Source organism: Rhipicephalus microplus, chromosome 1, assembly GCF_043290135.1.
Source record: "Rhipicephalus microplus isolate Deutch F79 chromosome 1, USDA_Rmic, whole genome shotgun sequence".
In the NCBI taxonomy this organism is placed as follows: domain Eukaryota; kingdom Metazoa; phylum Arthropoda; class Arachnida; order Ixodida; family Ixodidae; genus Rhipicephalus; species Rhipicephalus microplus.
The window spans coordinates 195,569,110-195,581,807 of NC_134700.1; the positions used below are offsets into that span (position 1 = coordinate 195,569,110).

Consider the following 12,698-nt stretch of genomic DNA (forward strand, 5'->3'; position numbering starts at 1 on the left):
GGAGCCAATTAACAACGGTCTCTTTCGCAGGAACGTCAAAGGTCGTGATTCCTCGCTCACGGAATGTTTGGTGCATAATAACTCTTTTGGACAGGTTAGTCAATAAATTAATCTGACCTAATTCCTTTCCGACACAAGCGATTAGCCAACAAGTACACTCTATATCAATAAAATTTAACGCAGCTTTGTACACAGTAAAATTGAACACATATTTCTGTTCTACTTCTGTTAGTTTAATTTAGGTGGGCGCTATTAAAGCGGAGTGGATGGCAACTTATCAACACTCTTGCTGGGACTACATTCCAGTTTTGCGTCAGCTTAATCACAGTGAGGGATGCTTTGACACTCTCTACGTGGTCACATTCAATGCGCTTCGGACATAGGTGTAGGGCTTTCATGTTGCCGACCATCCTTTCTGTGTGCTTCTCCTGGTTAACTCTTTACACGCCTCGCCACATTTCTGGTGGTTACCGCTTAATGCCATACGGCTGTTTTCGGCCACATAGTAGTTTTCTGAAGGCGTTCCTGAAGTCGGGGCTGAAGATGGTGTAGATTATCGGGTTGAGCATGGAGTTGACGTAGCCAAGCCACAGAAAGACGCTGAACGCGTAACCGCCGGACGAGCACGACGTGCAGAGAGTCATGAGGAGCACGTTGACGAAGAAGGGCATCCAACAGACGACGAACACGCCCGTGATGATGGCCAGGGTCTTGGCGGCCTTGCGCTCGCGCTTGGACTCGAGCGACTCGCGGGAGATGTGCGGCTGCTTGACCTGTAGCTTGCGATCTTTTTTGCTCTGCAGCTTCGGTCGCAGCGGCGCCCCGTCGTTGTTGCGTGAGACGTCAGACTCCTGCGTGGTGGTCCCGCCGCTACACGAGTTCGGACTGTGATTCTCACCGGCCACGATTACCGAGATCTCCACGTTTGAAGAAGGACTCTTGGCCATCGCAATAGGAACCTTGCTGCCCGGCTTATGGCGAATTCTGCGGCGTGCCACTTGATAGATGCGCCAGTAGAGCAGCAGGATTAGTATCAGAGGCACGTAAAATGTGGCGCATGTCGCGAATATCTGGTAGCCAACGTCCTGGCTGACCAGGCAGATTCGGTTGACCTGAACCCTTCGCTGGAAGTCCGGGTCCTTCCAGCCGAACACAGGTGCCACCGAAACGGCGACGGCAACAGCCCAGACCAGAAGGATCATGAGTGCAACCTGGCGCGAGTTCCGCTGGCGCACGTAGTCTACCTGAGCCACCGTCCTGTAGCGGTCCATGGCAATGGCGAGGAGATGCAAGATTGAGGCCGTGCAGCAGAGAACGTCACAGCAAGTCCACACATCACACAGAGCGGGCCCTAAAGCCCACTCGCGGCTCACTTCAGCGACGGCTGCTAGGGGCATCACAAGGCAGGCGACCATGAGGTCGGCGACCCCTAGCGATAACACCAAATAGTTTCCAACTGTTCTCAAATTGCGCTCCATGAATATGGCTGCGATCACAAACACGTTACCAACCACGGTGGCGACTATAATGAGTCCTAAAATGCACGATACGAGCACGACTGCAAATAGTCGGAGCTTGGGCGGCAGCGTTGCCGGCGAAAGCGCATCGTCCGCCTCGACAGCTACTGCTGCGGCGGCATTGTAAGACGACGCGTTTTGGCTCGTCAGTGACATGTTCAGCTTTGCCGCGTCGCTGCCGCCAACAGTGCTTTCAAACATCGTGAACCACGGTTGCGTATCGATGGCCTCAGTGGCCGTTGAATTGGCAACGTCCGATGTCCAGTTGGAGGTGAAGGGCAAAGAGATGCTAGCCCTCGTTGTCGTTCGATTCACTACATGAAATAAGATGGTCCCGGCCTGCCAAGCGTTTTCGAGAGCACTCGGTGGTGTTTGGTTCATATCTGCCTGCTGCCGTGACACCGCATTCAGAATGTACGGGTGCTTACCACGTCCAGGGTTGGTTCACTGGTGACGTGGTGAATTTTACCTGCGCATAAAAAATAAAAACGAATATTCTATTTAGAATGCGGATATGCAAGTGCACACAACACAGCTTATTTGAGCTCTCACGTACAACTAATGTATTCTGCCCACCGTCATTACAATAAGAATGCATCACGAAGGTTCTGTAGTATCCTACTCAGTGCATATACTCATGAAGGGAATACAGCTCACTATTGTTTTTTGAGTCATTTCGTTTTTAGCAGTTTTAACTATGGTCTCAGCAAAGGTTATTACAAATTATGATTTTGAGTGGCACATCGGTGTATACTACGACTTAAACTTTACCAACTGCCATTTAAATGTGCGCATGATACACGTTGCAACGACGTCCTTGTATTACACCTATTTTGCCTAAGGACATCATCATAGCTGATAACGAAACCCTTGACAGCACGTCACGAGCAGCTGCAGAAGCTAAATCGTGCGAGTTAAGCGAATACCTAAGGCACACCTCGCAACTGGTATACGAATTAAGGGGTTCTCTTTCACTGTGAAAACACGAGACTATTTTAGATTTCATAGATGCGGGCCTCACAGCCGCCAGCCTAGCACAATACGTCAACGGCTGCATTTCATTTTCTTGCGGACTCAATAATTAAATATATTTAGAGCATTTTAAAGGTATAATTAATTAGCAGCTGCGCATGCGGATCAAAAGGTGAGGCAAAAATACCTGCCATAAAAATTATTCTTTCGACTGTAATGCTCTCCACTATATTGCTCAAATAGACAGAAATTTATGGTTTGTGTAACGCCCATAATCACAATTTTCTTCGTCGTTTACGTTGCGTGAGAATCCGTTGTAAAAACACTGCGAATAGGGATAACTATTGTGTATCACGAAACTAATGTCAGGCAAAGTCTGTAAATGATTTCAGACACTTTCCTGTTCAGCTAAACCACAGAAGTACCAGGAACTGCTAAAACTCACAACCCTCTAATGTTTTTTGCACTGAGTGACACCTATGAAAACGCTTGCATGAAAAAAAACTTTGTGCATCTTAGGATGAATTTAGAAACGAAGTCTGCAGTAAAATACTAGGCGCTTTCCCGTTGCTTTCAATAACAGAAGATCCGAGAAGTTCCAGCAATAAAGGAACAACAAACAACACCGACTTTTACATACTTACTTAAAACACGCAATTACGTTTTCTCTATTATTTGACACAACGTCAGCAAACAACCCCGGATACGCGGTTGGCTGTGCGCCATCTACTCAGACTCGCGTTGGCTTGCGTAAGAAAGACCCACACGACAACTTTGGCGCCTTCTCTGCACGCGTGCAAGCGCGTTATAATATACGTCCAATATAGCGTCACATCTGCTGGCTGAATATTACACAATGAGCGAATACGCTGCCCACGATCTTTGCATCTCCACTCTGGTAAACACTATTACACACTCAGCTCACAGGGCGCCAATTTTTTGCTGAACAGCCACCTCTAAAGAGAGAGAAAAGCAGCAGAACCATGCAGCTCGTAACAGTACGCACTGCAGGATATTGACGAAAAAAGCTCAACATAGCAGTTGCGCGCCTACACGAATATGAAAAGAAAAAAATTGGCAACCCTAAAGCTTCGCTTTCAGGAGCTGAACGCGATAGTGACTTTCTGTTTATATTGCGTATTTCAAACACTTAGCGCATGAAACCTTTTCGATTTTGCTGTGCACCCAATAAACGTGGCGTTAAGGGAATGGGTGCAGTAGTGTGTGTGGCTGTTGTAGTGGGGACTTTCAACCACAAGGTTGTCACGATAATCACATATTCTGACGCCCGTTGAAAATATACGCTTGTACCCTTCATTATTACAGCAATATTTCACGTTGCGTTGTGAAGCATGTATACAGGACACATGTGTTTGTGAAGCGTGAAAGCTACATTTACTGCATTTTCGAGCAGAAGAAAATCACTGTATTCAAAAGCAGAGGCGTCGTGGGCGTGTAGCAGAACATCCGCTTGCCACGCAAACGACCCGAGTTCGATCCACAATCTGGTCCAAACAACCCTGGTGCGGTCCCCACAGTCCCCACTCTGCTCCAGGATTTTGTGTCACTTTATTTCAATTGCATTTTTCTCAATTTTTCGGTCACGCATATTACATGCTGCGAAGTTGGTAAAACAGAACAACCAGTTCCAGTTAATTATTTTCTTTAGAAATATCGTTCCTAATTGTGCTTGAATAGATTTGTGTTTGAAGTAGCTGAATTACATTGTTTTACTTACCATACTCATTGCTATCAAAACAACTCTGATAAAGAGCAAAGACAGTTGAGCGTGAGCTGTTAGAAGTTTTTTATATTAAGGAAACAGGCCACCACAGCGTAGGCGAAAGTCCTGGCGCTCTGTGTATCGCGGAAAAAATTTTCCACGCTGCTTCTGTTGAATTGAGGTGATCTGGACATGCGTTTCCTATATATATATATATATATATATATATATATATATATGACGAACCACACGAGAACGGTGTGGTGGAGTAGCAGAGAAGAAAGAAGACGAAGAAAAATTGGTACTTCATCGTATAGCCATCACGTCTTCTGTGTCAAACTAGTCGACAGGATCTATCGTTCCATTCATCAGGGCAACATCCAAAAAAGTCATCAACATCCCGAAGTACTCGGGAGCATCTGAGGACGTCCCCTTTGACAAATGGCTCCAGCTTTCGAGGTGAAGACTGCGGCCACAGCATGAACGCAGTGAGACAAGCTGTGCTGCTACTTCGATTACCTTGAAGGTGAGGCTTTCCGATGGTTTCTCACCGAGGTTTTCGACACTTACGCGTCTTGGGAGAGCTTATCTGAACGAACGAAGGAACGCTTTACGAGTGGCGTCGCGGATCCTTTCCGCCGATTCATTCATTGCTGGTTGAGTACAGGCCAAAGCCTGCAGGAATGCTATAATAAAAAGATGTCCCTCGAACACTTCGCAGACCTAAAGGACGCGCGCCTTATATCAGGGCTCATCGACGGCCTTCATGCGCATGAGAAATGGTGCTTGCTGGGCTCACCTTGTGTAAACCAGCGGCATGGCTTACAGCTGCACTTCGTGTAGAGTCAACCATGCAGAGAGTGAAGTTGCAGCGCCTTCCATCACCTCGGAATGCACAGATTAACGTGGCAAGTGACAACACTCGTCAGCGTCCACGTAATACCGTGGTGCGAACACCCGTGTGTGAGTGAAAACACTGCGCGATGGATGACTCACCCTGACAGATGCACTAGCATAATGAATGCCCACGATGCGCGAGCATTTCCGCCCTCTCCACTGACCAGAGAAACGATGAGGTTCACCCAGAGTTCATATAATTCAGTTAGATGCCCTTAATAACGGGTACTCTGTCAGCCCTACTCTTGATACTGGAGCTACGATTACCTGTATCAACGAAGCAGTGCTGAAGGCACTTCGCCTGCAAATAATGAGGAATTCATGCGTTCCAGCTCAACAAGTCACATCATCTACCAAAACTTTGGGTCGCGTTAATCTAAAGGTACAGATAGGAAAAGTGACAAGAGGAATTCAGGCTTATGATCTACAAGGCATGAAGAGCAGCTTACTTCCTGGCTTGGATAGTGCCTGCCTCTTTAACTTGTTGCTGGACCTTGACACGATGACTTTATGCCAAGAGAATGACATCCTCCATTCTCGTACACAAAACCACACCACGGCTAACATGGGCGCGTGTTCGCAAGGTGTTGAAGTTTGCGATGTACTACATCTAAATAAAATTGAACAGTTGGCATTGAAACAGCTTATCCACAAGTACGACGGCATTTTTTCCAAGCCACAGAGAGACATTTGGTGCATCAATGGCAAAATGCATCGCATTTATCTCAGCAACAATGTTCCCATTCGTAGAGCTCCCTATCGATGCTCAGAAACCAACAGCACTGAAATGGACAGACAGATCAACGACCTTCTCAAGCAAGGTGCCATACGACTATCTACCTCCCCATACGCTGCGCCAGCACTTCTGGCAGAGAAAAAAAGAGGAAGGTCGCACGAGCTTCTGCATCGACTACCGCAAGCTGAACGAATTGACGGTGTCTGATCATCAGCCCATCCCTCTCACCAACGACGTCCTTGATTCTTTGGGGAAAACTACGTACATCTTGACGTTAGACATAACGTCAGGTTACTGGCACGTTAAAATTCACCCTGATGACGTTCCAAAAACGGTGTTTGTCAAACGTACCGGTCACGACGAGTGGCTCGTCATGCATTTTAGGCTTTGGAATGCTCTGGTCCCCTTCGAACGGGCTGTCAAATTCATATTAGTAAACCACCGTTCGCAGCACGTCACGAATTACTTCGACGAGATTTTTGTCTATTCTGACACGTTTCCAGACCATCTGAGGCATCTAGAGGGCGTTTTAAAAGCTTTCAAAAGTGAAGTCATCGAGCTAAAATTAAAGAAATGTCAATTCGCTCTAACCTCCATTGAGTACCTGGGACACAAGGTTTCTCATGGCACCGCCACTCCGAAACAAAGCAACGTGGGCGCAATCCTACGGTTTCCGACACCATCACGCCTTAAAGAGTAGCAGCGTGTCAATGTTTACCATCGATACATCGACCAATTCATTTAAATTGCTCACCCACTGACACGCCTGCTCAGCAAAGACGCCACCTGGAACTGGGGTTCAGAGTGTGAGCTGGCTTTCACTCAGCTCAAGAAATGCGTGACAGAATAGCCCGTCCTTAACATCTACGATGCCTCTAAGCACTGTGTGCTATACTGCGATGCATCCAACAGAGGTATCAGCACCGTCTTGAAGAAGGCTGATGAAAGGTAAAGAACATATAATTGCTTATTATTCACGGAAGTTACTAAACCCCGAAATTAATGACGCCATCACAGAACTCGAATGTTTAACAATTATTGCCGCCATTGATAAATGGCACTGCTATTTACACGGAAAACCTTTCACTAGGATCACGCAGACCACGCAGCGTTGGCTTAAAGGCATCAAGAATCCCCGAGGCCGACTTTTCCGGTAGTCATTCACGACGTGAACATCAAGCACCAAAAGGGCATTGAAAACATTGAAGCTGATGCACTATCTCGAAGACCGATAGTTCAACTCTATCTGCTGAGCAACTGCGAGAGCATCATAGCTACAAACCACCCGGAAAGCATACCATTGAGAACGGACTGAGTATAGTTACACGCAGAGTAATACGTAAAGTCTATGTGCCTTTTGCCCTCCGGTCTTCTCTTCTCAAAACTGCTCATGACGCTTTAGGTCATGTCGGTGTAGCGAAAACGTTGCGGCTTCTCGCTCCACAGTATTATTGCATGGCCCGACATCATCACCGACGTCAGGAGTACATACGGCACTGCGATACTTGCCAGCGCTGCAAGAAGCCGAAGACCAAACGCTTTGGTTCCTTGGAGTCTTCGCCACCAGCGGAACAACCATTTGATCTTCTGGCCACGGACACTATCGGAGGTTTTGGCAATTACGACTCATCCGAAACATTAATTGACTTAGCCGTTGATCATGCCACCCGTTGTGTCTGAGCTTTCACCCACAAGAACGAGACTTGCGACGCCTACATCTCTTGCCTGAAGAGTATGTTCGCTGCTGAAAAGCTTCTGAAGCTCCTTTCCGACCGCGGCACAGGATGCACTGCCGGCAAATTTAAGCATTTCCTCAAGCACAACAATATTCATCAGTTTTTAACAAGTTCACAATGCCAACTGTGTAATGGCGTGGCAAGATCCGCTGCAAGATCAACGATGAGCCCCGAAAATCGTAGCGTTGTCGACGAGTAAAATAGAACACCTCATTAAGTCACAAGCTACCCATCCTGCTTTCTTATGTATAGCACACCATCGTATCCCTATCTCCTTCCAGACGTTGCCGAAATTCTGCAGGAAGCTTGTACAAACGCAGTCCGCAATTCAGTGGCATATCACGAGAAAAAAAGATCATGTACGACAAAAAGTTCCTTTTGCCAGAGCTTCAAGTCGGAGACTTCCTTCTATATATAACAGTCTGGTACCCGAACCGCAGCAAACTCGGTGTAATCTTGGAAGGACCCTATTCGATCATATGCAAAATCTCGGCAGTTAACTGCGAGATCGACCGAAGCGTGGCTCCACTCGTTCACCAGATTGACATTGTTCATGTCGGGAGACTTAAACGATATCATCCGCCTCTGCATCTACGTCTCTCTCGGGGGTGGGGGGGAAGCGTATGATGAAGCACACGAGAAGGGTGTGGTGGAGTAGGAGAGGAGAAAGAGGAAAAAAAATAAATGGTTCAGCCTATAGTCATCACGTCTCCTGCGTCATATATATATATATATATATATATATATATATATATATATATATATATATATATATATATATATATATATATATATTCTTTTTCGGAAATTATCTACCACCTGGGGTTCGTTAACATGTGACCAAATCTCAGGACATGGGCCTACAGCATGTTCGCCTCCATCGAAAATACAACCGCCACAGCCTTGATTCAATCCCGCGACCAGCGGGTCAGCAGCCGAGTATCTTAGCTACTAGACCAGCGCGGCGGGGCACGATTGAGTGCGATACAATGCCCATCGAAGCGATGCGCCGACTCGCCCAACAAGACCTTCTTCTGGAATAAAGATTTGTATTCCTTGTGCTCATTAACTACACAGCGAGAAGGACAATGTTTATAAAATGACGTTCTTCAGAAAAGAAAGAAGTAAGAGTTTTTATATTTTTTGTGCGTTCTCTGGTAGCTTAGAGAAAGCACATCTACATGCTCTTAGGATCCTATAAATAGAGATTGCGAAATGCTTGCCTTGACTCGCTCGAAGAAATTCAACTCATGAATTTACTTCCACGTCGTAACCACATAGTAACCCAACAAACCCAAAAGCCCCGTAAGAAATCGCGAAGCGTTTAAGTGCGCTAACAAGCCAGCGCTTCAGGTTTCTAACACTTTGCGCTACAGCTTTATTTAACAGGCTAAAAACATAAGCACTCTTTGATTCCTAAATATTCTTATTTTTTATTCAGCGGGCAACAGTTGCCTATGAGACGGTAGACGTAGCAAGTCTCGAAGAACGAGGCGCTATGAAAGGCGGCTCTGCTCAGCCACAACCACGCCGATCAACTGTGGCCCGTCCGGCACGCCCAGGAAGCAACCTGTGTCCAAAGACTCGAGGCCATCACCTAAGCTGGGGTTTTTCTAGCCACAGCCCGCACAACACCGCCGTGGTTCGTCAATAAGTTTTAAATGCAGAGCATTTCTTAGTCGTACGAGGTCGCTGATCCGGCAGCGGCGGCACCTTCCACACCCACACTGTCCATGCTTGCATCTCGCAAGTCGTGACGCTTGCTCGCGTCTCTTGCCGGCCGAACAAGACACCCGCGAAGTTTCGCTCCCCTCTCCCTCTCTCGCCTCGTAAGACCTACACAGACAGTGTCTGCTATTTAAAAAAAAGTGGCTGCTTGCGCTGCGCAACCGCGTTCACTGACCACCGCATATACGTTGGCATAGAATTTTTTATATACACTATGGGGAACTCTGGGGCTATTGTCTATGGAAGCTGCAACGCATGGTGTCTCAACGAGCATCTAAATCATGGGCGCGACTTGGATTTCCCTAGTTTCCGTACTTTAAGTTCATTCTGGCTTCGCATGGCTTCAAGTTGCTTCATCACGAAACAACGATCGGCAAATGTTCGGCAGTTACGCTTCACCATCTTAAAATTTTAGGCCTACCACTTCAAATCAGATCACGAAGTGAAATACGGTTGGTTTTTCGAAACAAAAACAAAACATAGCAGCAGTAATAGAAGCCACAAGAGCGTTCGCCACCAGCAAGCACGAAAAAGTAGGCTAATTTGTGTCATACTCATCATTCCCATGGTCGCTGAACGATCGCAGAGCCAGAGTCCCGTCTGGTTCATTTTAGGAAACTCTATGTATGTAGTCACTTGATCGCGCATTTGGAATTCAGTCAAGGGTGTCTTTACTAGGCTTTCTTTTGACTTGACGGTTCGATTGACTCGAAGCGATGCGACGGAAGCATTAGTACCTCCAAACAGTAGTTTGGCACAACCAAACATCAGCGTCCCAGCACTCGTTGAAGGCAACTATTCCCCTTCGTTCAGTTAAAGGCTATAATGAAGACGAAATTATAATAAAGCATTCCGAAACCATAATTACGCAGCATTCACGCGGTACATCCACCAATTTGCCAGATATTTATTCGAGTTCCTCCAGCGGTGTTGAGGCAAGCCCTAGACGTCCTCCCATGAGAGGCCTAGGCCCGGCCACCTAAACATGCTGGTTTTTTATTATAAATTTTATTCCTCCTCCTCCTCCTCCCGTGGGATATGCGAGCGGATTTTGACTAACTCATTCATACATATTCAATTATAACAAAAAATAAAATACATATGCACGCCGGCTGACCACGCTTATGCAGCGAAAGATGCCAAAAAGTAGAGGGGCCTTATTGTTTTTCAAGAAATGCACTTTAACCGATCCACTGGTTCGTCGTCATCACGCAAAATTTACGTTTCTGGTATTCTTATTGTTTGAATTTGTACCTGTTAACTGACTCGATATTTTGTTCTCGTGCACTTTCAGTGTAAATGTCTTTTTAATTATACATTAAACGTTCTCCTTTCGGGGCTTGTCATGTGCCACTCTCGAAAAAAGGCATTGGCTGAGGAAAGGAAAACTAAATTGCTTTTGGCTCAGTCTCCAGATCAAGTAAAGTTTTTCGCCTGCCGGCCCGAACCTCAATACAGATGTCCAAACTAGACGCATATATTTTTGTCCTCGTCATACTGCACTGCCATGCCTACCGGGGTGTTTCTCTTGAGTGGACGTCGTCACCCGCAGCGGTGCCGCTTCTTCTTGCGGTCCCCAGATGACATTGATGGAGAAGATGGTAGGTGGCGTTCTCCTTGGAATAGGAACTTCAAGCACGTTCCCGTTTTGTCGAGGGCACCTTCTAGCCTATGGCTGAGACTCCGAGGCAATGGCCCAAACGTCTCGTCTTGCGTGACCAGGCTGGCTGTGGTGGCGTTGCTCGATCCCGAACGTTTTTAAGTGAACAGCAGCCGGTGGCAAAACAAGGAGCACTCCTTGCGCGCACCTCGGCTATCGTCACTGCGACGAGGAATTCTGCAAAGAATAAGTAAAACAGAACCCGTAATTAGTTTTTGAACATATTCATGGCCGGGCATCTGCTCTCTTAGTAATAGTACAGGCCATCTATAGAGAGCAAAAACGAGAAAGAGAGAAAAAGAAAGACAGGGTTGTTAACTAAAAAGAACTTCAGTTGGCAACTTTGTACTTTGGAAGGTGAAACGTTGTGCAGAATAATGAGAGAGAAGAACCTGTTCGCAACGGCAGCACGAAGTCATGACAATAGGTCTGTCTGAAAGCAACACATCAGCTTTGTCTAAGACGAGTCATAACTTGTCGTTCTGTAAAGTTTGTCGAAGTAACAGCAGCAATGCCCCCATAAGCACTCGTGTTCAAAGTCCTGTAGGCCAGTGCCCTACGAATTTGTCCTCCGCGAGAGGGCGGTTATCTCGCAAGCGAAATTTGGCTGACACGACCTCTCCTTGGGTGTGAAAACGGTTGCACTCAAACAGAGGCTGTGCGATTGCCTTACTCCACCCACAGCGATCATAAAATGGGCATTAAACTATTTCAATAGATTATGCATATGCATTCAAGATGGCCACTGAAAGCTCGAGAGGGTTCAGCAGGGCACACTAATAGCATGATAGATTGGATGGCAGCTGTAACTGAGGATCTTGGTCTAAAGTATGTAGAGGTATACTTGCAAACCTCGGTGAATTCCAGCGCTCCAGCATTAAATTATGTGCTAGAGTGCGGCCGGCGTCTTTTTGCTACGCGTGATCTGGATTGCGAAATTGCGACGCTGCTGACGCCATTGCAGGTAGATCGGAAAGCTACGTTCGCTTGATCAAAGTTTTAAATGCCACAGTGGCTAAGTAATCGTCGGAACATTGTGTTCTCCCTTTATAATGGCTTGATGGTGAACAAGCCTGGCCTCTGCTATGAGCTGCTAATTTACGGCGTATGTAGAGCAGAAAGAAGACTTAGGAGGACGACTTTACAATCACAGAAGAGACACCATAAGCTAGGTGATTCTTCCCTCACAAGCTGAATAACTACCCTTAAGACAACTAGTTCCGCAGCTGTTTGATGCTGCGTAATACATTTTGAGCAGTAATATGAGAGATGTTGCCGAGACTACTACTGTGGCATTTGAGCTTCTCGCGCTTCTTTTCATAACGGAACCATCATTAGCGATCATTGTGCACTTCAACGAAGAAATATACTAAGTCAAGAACAGTCACATATACATTGCATGTGTATGCACAAACTTCTCCTTACATGAAGACACTTAAAACGATACAGTGTTCTATCTATCTATCTATCTATCTATCTATCTATCTATCTATCTATCTATCTATCTATCTATTTATCTATTTATCTATCTATCTATCTATCTATCTATCTATCTATCTATCTATCTATCTATCTATCTATCTATCTATCTATCTATCTTCCAAACAAACCCTACCGGCATAAGCTTCCCGCAGGTCGTGGGATAAAATCCCGGCTGTGGCGGCTGCATTTCCGATGGAGGCGGAAATGGTGTAGGCCCGTGTACTCAGATTTGGGTGCACGTTAAAGA

The 12,698-nt window shown here is 46.3% G+C and overlaps 1 pseudogene; it reads right to left on the bottom strand.

The window, feature by feature from the left end:
- Positions 1 to 354: 354 nt before the first annotated feature.
- LOC142803722 (5-hydroxytryptamine receptor pseudogene) lies at positions 355 to 11,146 on the bottom strand (annotated as a pseudogene).
- Between the last annotated feature and the right edge of the window lie 1,552 nt (positions 11,147 to 12,698).